Source organism: Halyomorpha halys, unplaced genomic scaffold, assembly GCF_000696795.3.
Source record: "Halyomorpha halys isolate HHAL.00 unplaced genomic scaffold, Hhal_1.1 Scaffold872.1, whole genome shotgun sequence".
Classification (NCBI taxonomy): Eukaryota; Metazoa; Arthropoda; class Insecta; order Hemiptera; family Pentatomidae; genus Halyomorpha; species Halyomorpha halys.
This window is the reverse complement of record NW_027113936.1, coordinates 320,250-327,324: the sequence shown is the minus strand read 5'-3', so window position 1 is coordinate 327,324 and position 7,075 is coordinate 320,250. Positions and strand designations below refer to the sequence as shown.

Below are 7,075 nucleotides of genomic sequence, written 5' to 3'. Positions count from 1 at the left end.
TAAGGTAAGACCAAAGAAATCAGTATGTAAGTGAAGGAAATTTGTTATAAAAGTAATTAAAAGGAGCTGTTTGTAGGAATCCTTGAGAATGACCTGAGAGGTCGAAACGTCGGATGTTAAAAAATAATAAAGTTGAGAGAAAAGGATCAAGATTGTTTTAAAAAGAAACATTAAATATGTGTGTCAACAGTATACTAGTTAGAACACGTATTAATTAGCCAAATTGACTATTTACAATTATCAATTAGCCGTATCTATCAAGAATGCCCATATTTCACCTCACACCTCAATAGTTTTGGATTTAAGCCGGATAAAAAGCAACCTTATAAAACAAAAGAATTAGTACTAGAAAATTTAATCACAAAATTTACTGTCACAAACGTAACCTCAAACAGACAATACAAAATGATAAATCAAATACGAACATAAACATATAAGAAAAAATGGCGTTGATTCCCAGCGAAGTAATATGCAATAAAATAAAAACAAAAGAATGAAACGAACACATATTAATTCATTTTATAATAATACAATTTATAAAATCTAAATCTTATTAGCTATAATATAATTAATTATTTATTATTATTAATTATAAGGAGGGGAAGGGATTACACTCCTTCAAAGTAAATATGAAGCCAAAAAAGCCACGCCCTTGAAATGTAGGTTTACATTAAATTTAATAGGAATTCGCTCGTACTCTTGCCCTTAATTCCTACCTCTTTGACTTTACGTTTTCTGCCAGCTTACCTTCTCCATTATATATTTCCTCAAAGATAATTATAAACTTAGGTTGTAAATATGAACATCTTTAGACGTGAATATCTCCATAAGATAGCGTTAACGGACATATCTTTAAATGGATTTTTTTCCGAGATTTTTAATTCATATTTCCATTTAGGACACTTAACCTGAAACAACCTACTTATAAATATTCCCGGCATTGAGTCATTGTCAATTGATTTTTGGCCATAGTATAAAAACAATAAACCAACCATTTGAATTATATAAACTAAACAGGCAGGCACATAATGCATTCACTTCTAGATAACACTATTCAATCGTATACTACATTCAGTAAATGTAGGCTTTAGAATTAGAATCAGGATAAAATACAGTAAATGTCAATGGCTTAGTAACAATATTGTAATATCTGATTACTGCATTTTTACTACACAATAAACAGTTACTGCATTTCTAATGAGCGAATCAGGTTCAGTGTAATCAAAATTAAGAAAACTGTTGTTTACCCCATTTAATTTTTTTTTTTAAATCCTACAAAAATTTTGTATGACGTAATAAATTATATTGTTACCTATATGGAATGAAATTGCTTCGTTGGTACCGATATTTATTCAACTAGCAATTCAATTATTCCCTTTTACACTTTAATATTTATTACAACACTACATGAATAAAATCATATTTAAAGGATTCCTATGTCTTAGTCCTTACAAAGTTTCAGTTACTTGATATTAATCTTACACTTCACAAGTTCACTAATAATACCCCTGTTTACGTCTTGTCCTGATTCAAAAACATATTAATATAACATTTGTTTTCCTTTTAACATAATTTTATATTTTGTTTGAATTTTATTATATATATGTCTCTTTTCTGATTTCCCTAACATATACAGTTAGTATTCATAAGTTGGATAAGAATTCCACCGTTTGAAAATATCAGTTCGGTTGGTTGGGAATAAGGTCTTTCTATGAGATATTTTGTTTCCCTTATATTTTCTTCAGGGCCCTGTCACTTGCATGCTTGGTGAATATTCCTGGATATGCCACCTGGGATTTAAAGACACAGCTGGCTTACTTTACCTCCTAAAACTCGGAATAAAAACATTTGCAAATATATCTATATACCAATACTGCAGTATCAACATATGTTTTATTATGTACCTTGCTCTTGGTTCTTTAAATATATTTAAGTTAAAATATTTAGTAAAGTTAAAATAAGAAAGAAGTAGAAACAAATTGAACCCTCGGAGTGCTTTAATAATACTGTCATTTATTTTTACCTTCCACATAGGGTACTTATCCTATATAATTCTTATCATATACACTATTTATCACCCCCACCCCAGTTCACAACGTGAACTTTGAGTTCATTACATAAAACATAATAATAATGAAACTAAAGATGAATTCCTTAAGCTAAAGTGTACGAAAAGAACATGAAAAACAAAACCAGCTATAAATCCTACTATATGTACAGATTATAATAACGACAAGTAAATCATATAAGAAAACAGAGCTAATTAGACTGAAAGAAATTGGAATTCCTTCCAACCGTCAGACGTAATGGTTTGCGGTATCCTATTGCACGACATTCAGGCAAACATACCCTCCCAAACGGCGGCAGATATTTTGGATGTCAAGGAATATGCCATTGGAAATTTACTAAAGTTGTCTAACAAGGTTAGCCATTATGAACCCTCCCAAGTAAAAATGCCAACGATGGTTAGTTTTTCCTTCATAGTAGGCTTTAACTTTTTGGCGCTCGGGATCTTTTATCGTTTCCACGATTTTAGAACATAAAATTGTGTTTCTTTCGGCTTTGCAACGTTTGGTTAAATCATTAATTATACGGATGACATAGTCCGGTGCAACCAAAGGAATGGTCCATGTTGGTTGACTATGGCATCAGTTTCGTTGAGTTGTGTATGGCGAGTTTCCAGGGAGGACTTTGTATCTGTATCTACTGTATTTTCCTCATCACGGAATATATTATCTCGAGCAACATGAAAGGGGCCTGCGTTATGGGGAGGGTTCACATACAGATCTCTCAAAAGCCAGTCCGCGACAACGTATTGTGGGCCATTTTGGTGGATAATTTGAAAGCTATAAGTACGCAGCTTTTATTTCCAGCGTCCGACTGCTGATGATTCTCTGAAGCCGTCTGTCCAAAGTAACGGTTTATGATTGGTGAGACGAGTAAGACGCCTGCCAAACAAATACGGGCGAAAATGGTCGACTGCCCAGACGATGTCTAACAGTTCGCGCTCTAGTGAGCTATATCTCGACTCAGCGTCCGACTGCTGTCTGCTGGCAAAAGCCACCAGCCTTTCTTCAAAATCTGAATCTTGCGCCCTTTCGCTAGCATCCGTTGTCAATATGAATTCATTTTGAAAATCTGGGAATGCTAGCACCGGTTCCGTAATTAGAGCTTCATTGCACCTATGGAAGTTCTGTAAATGTTCCTCGGTAAAGTTAGAGGGCCGACTCTTCTTTAAGAGCTGAGTGAGTGGCGAGACTATATCAGCTGCGTTCGGAAGATATTTACGATACAAATTTATCATCTCGAGAAAACTCCTAAGTTCCTTTTGATTAGGTGGTGGATTTACTCGTACAATGGGTTCTAGCCTGGCCGGATCTGGTTTCATTCCTTGTTCGGAAACAAGGTGTCCTAAAAATTTTATTTCCTCCTGAAAAAAAAACCAAAAAAAAACGTGATTTCTTCTATGACAACCTTAAATCAAATTCCCGAATATGTTCAAATACCTCTTTAAGGCGAACTATATGCCGCGATGGGGAAGGCCTAAAGACTATGCGGTCATCCTTGTATATTTGGCAATAATCTTCTCATAGCCCGTGCAGAAACTCGTCCATCAATCACTGGAATGTAAGAGGCACTGTCTTAACCCCAAACGGCATTCATGTGAATTCGTAATGCCCTCTGCCAAAACGTTTTTTTTTTTTTTCTAACAAGGGTAGGAAGGTTAAGTTTTTAAGCCGTAAGTTTACCATGAAATAATAGTCAACCTGCCCAGACCGTAATTGAAAAGGCACCACTGCTGGCATGAGGTTGTTTTAGTTTCGCTTCATCCCCTTAGCTGCAGCAGCCTCTAAGAAATGAAGTACTGCCAAACTGTCGGACGAGGTGATCATTGAAATATTCTGTTGAAAGTTTTATTAGAACGTCTAATGTCTGTCATTTTAAGCGCCGACGTCATATTTTATTTCCTGCCTGTATTTCATCTTGAAGTTATATTAGAATGTTAACCATACAAATATTGAATCAAAGCCTCCGTTTATCGTCCCACTTAAAGGAAAGATTACAGCATGAACCGTTGCTTGAAGATTCATGCGGTCGGAAGAGACCTCCGGTAAAACAAACTTGACCATTTAAATAGACTCTTGCCTTATACATGTTTAACCGCGACCCTAACATGTTTAGCAGTGCCTCACTCCGTTTGGGCCGGACCTCGGTGGCAAAACAACGGAGGACAAACCTCATTAGCCTTCCGTGAAGAGGAGGAATCACCCCGAGTATAACTCGGTATAAAGTCTTCCCCAGCTCCTGTCAACTCGACAAATTTAATGGATAAACAGTAAATACAGGGGGGGCTCGGAAGAGGCCTAACTGACTTACCTTCAAAGTGGAACTGCAAACAAGTTTACTTTATACACTCCCGGCCCCCTTCTCTGTCCCCCTCTCTACTTCTATTCTCCATCTCTCGTCTCCTTCCTTATGCCTTTTATAACTAGTTCTTTAAGCTTAAACGTTGCTTATCCTTTACATTTACTTTTATACTCGAGAGAGTTAGTAAAGCATCCTTGAGTATAAACATGTCGTTTCATGATACTTTTCAATTCTGTACAGAAGTTCAGTAGACCAGAAATTCATTTTAAATATTACTGCTGTCTGGATATAGCAAGAAGATTCTAGGGAATTAAGCATTCATTTTCCGATATAACAAAAAATCACCGTTACTTTAGCACGTTGAGGTGTTCTAACTAAGTAGATATCGACAACAGGGTTGATAGAAACATTATCTTTGATGGTTCTTCAAACATTTCTGAATCAGAATTACTTTGATCTGTGAGGTTGCAATAACTGCTATTGTTGCAAGAGTGTGCTTATATACACCTTACTCACATGGTTAGGTCTGTTGCAAGCTGAGAAATGCAGTTTGAATAGTTGACTAGACATTGATTAGCTCTATGAGATCTACTGGAATATCGGATGGATAATTTATAAATTCCTAAGTGTTTGAAGTTGACATTGTTCCTTTGGGTTAAATAAAAAAATAATTGTTTTGAATTGAACTTGAGAAATAGTATTGAAAAGGGCTAATAGTTTTAAATGACAAAATAATAAAAATGAAGGTCGAACAATTCTTTTTCCAAACTCAAATATTTACTAATCACAACTTAATGCTTTAGAACAATAATTTCAAATAAAAATTGATTCAAGAGAAAGCAAATAAATAGGTGACTTCAATAACACATTTCTAAATAGATCACTAATGTTTTAAATCATGTTGAGCCGATTTTCTGGTATCACATCAAATAAAGAGTTATTGACAACACAATAACAACTAAAAGTTTATCCTCAGTCATCCAAAAGCATGAAAGAAAAAAAAAAACACCTTTCACAAACTCCAACATATTTTCACTCCTCGATCCATAACAACACAAGTAAAGAGGAGTCTCCAGCTATCGCTTCCTCAGTCTTGCCCATGCAGTGTTGCCATCTCACAAGTATGACTTGTAATCTTGTTTGTGAAGTTTTTTTATGTCAGTTGTATTGGATTTCAAAACTGCTGATCAAATCGGGCAGCTTCCTATGCTGTAGCCTTTTTGAGAATCTGGTTTAATTGTTCATATTATGGTGTATCTTGGTAAATAAATACAACATTTAGGAATTTAAATAACGTATTTTATTACTATCAGAATTCAGGTAGATGTAAACTGGAAAGCACGTTCAAAAAACCATGTGAGAGTGGTTATAACCCGTCTTGTACAAACAAAATGTAGTTCAGTTAGCAATTGTTTAGCCTTTCGTGACTTTGTCTCCTCAAATTCTGAACAAAGAAGCATGTTAAAATCAGAATCTGGAGTAGGTTACAATTTCTTTAGTGTCAAGAGCCAACCACATGATGTTTTGTGAACTATTATTAACCACAGTTAATAAATTGGAATTGTTTTTGCCTCAGCCAAATTTTTGGTTTACTCTGAGAAAATGGGGGAATTTATCTTAAACTCAGGTTTATATTTGGCTTTAATAAATTGCTTGCCCCTTTCAGATTTTTTTTTAGTTAATACAGAGAGCTTGACACTGTCGTCTTCACCAGAACTCTATTGATGAAATGAAATGAGTTAACACGAGTCACAGCTACATAAGATGAGATGAAATAATGTTTAAGTCAGTGCTTGGTATTGTCGTTTATCTTAGTAAATAAATACAACCTTTAAGAACGTAAACCCGTATTTATTACTAACAGGGTAAAGAAATAAATGAAAACTGACGTTAAACTAAAATTTACCATGTAAAAGTGGTAATAACCCGCCTTGTAAAAACCAACCTATAACCTTAACTTTCTACTAATTGAGCAATATTACAAGTACAGCTAAAATATTTACACTTAGTAGTTTTCGTGGGTGAAAATATATTAATTAATTACTAATGAGGTATCAAATACTGTTCATAACAGTAATATTTTATTTAAAATTTTTAAAAACATACTTAAGTTATTACCTGATTACACAACTAAATTAACTTTTCTTTTCCATACAAAGAAAATGAAATATATTAAGTCCAAGTTTAGGATATAAATTTATTTGTATAATTATGTTAATCAAATCATTACTATGTACATATGTTATTTGAAGTTATACTGTGTACACATAGGTTAACTCATTTAGAACATTTTAGCTCGAAAAAATTGACATTATTTTTATGACACTTTAAACTTAAAATTTGGAAATAAAAAAATGTTCTTACCTCCGGACCCATCCATACCGGATTATGATCCAGTAAGTCATCTAAGTTCTAACGATTCATTGATAAAAATAGCATAACATAATTATTGCGGATCTTATTGATAACACAATCTATACAAAATAAATTTAGATTGCAACTATAAGCCTCTAAGGTTGAGTGGAGTGTAGAGTAATTAAAAAAAAAAATGTTGCAGATTTGCACATTTAAATAATAATTTAGTAAACCATAAAATAAATATTGTTTATGATAACAAAATAAAATAACGCTTTACTACTCGTCCTGTGATGTTTATAAAGCTAAAAAGAATTGTTGAAGTATTATTGGAAGCAGATATTTTATATAT

The 7,075-nt window shown here is 33.6% G+C and overlaps 1 long non-coding RNA gene across 1 annotated transcript in view; it reads left to right on the top strand.

Moving 5' to 3' along the window:
* Window positions 1-7,075, top strand: part of LOC136796719 (uncharacterized) — a 465,623-nt gene that overhangs the window by 146,795 nt on the left and 311,753 nt on the right. The window lies entirely within an intron of this gene.